Below are 1088 nucleotides of genomic sequence, written 5' to 3' on the forward strand. Positions count from 1 at the left end.
AACAGAACGAGGCCTTACACCAGGCTTGGTGGCCCGGCGTATCTTTTTCTTTTAATCACTTTCCTACTGACAGATATTTAGATTCCTTCATTTTTTTCCCCTCCCCATGAAAGTTCTAGGGCTGGAGAGATGCCTCGGTGGTAAGAGTGCTTGCTATGAGACGTGAGGACCATGTTTGGATTCATAGCACCCCTGTAAAAAGCTACACCTACACAACACACTCACACTCTCCCACACCTATGAGCATCCGAATAGAGACACAGACATACACACTCACACGCATTGGTACACACACAGTCAAATACATGCACTTACATATATACATATACACTCACACAATACTCATACATTCACGCCTACACACACTCACACACATGCACACACAATCACACACATGCATCTATATACACATCCACCGATACTCACTCACACATGTCTATACACTCACACACACACACTCACACACACACACACAAACACACACTCATCCATTCACACATATACATTTACTCACACGGTTATCTTCACACACATCCATGCACAGATATAATCATATCTTCTCTCTCTTTTATACACACACACACACACACACACACACACACACACACACACACACACACGTGTCCTGGCCGAGTCTTCTGCGTGCCTGCGTGTGCATATGGAACTTTCCCCTGCCATCTGTACCCAGAAGACATTGCTTCGCTACACAGCAGTTGTCGGAGGCCACAGGAAGCCGAGGACCCGGGCGGTGGCCCCAGATGGCTGACAGCTTCAGGAGGCAGGCTGCAGGATGGCAGAGGATCTTTACATCTAAAGGGCCACTCTCCATGGCCCTGTCCTTGGCCAGCTCCTTGTGACACTGCAACTCCGGGCAATGTTTCCTGACCCTGCAGCCATTTTGGTGGAATTGTCAGCAGAGCCTGAGGTGCACCCCGCCCTTATTCCTTCTCTCTTCCGTTTGTGCTGACTGGTGGTTTGAATTGGCCCAGTCTGGGGGAGGAGGTGGAAGAAACTGTCCAAAGTCCTGTGATTCCTTGGATCTGAAATCTTCCCCTAGGTCCACAGCTAATGGCACCATTTTGGAAGGT

Source organism: Mus musculus, chromosome 4 (genome assembly GCF_000001635.26).
Source record: "Mus musculus strain C57BL/6J chromosome 4, GRCm38.p6 C57BL/6J".
Lineage (NCBI taxonomy): Eukaryota > Metazoa > Chordata > Mammalia > Rodentia > Muridae > Mus > Mus musculus.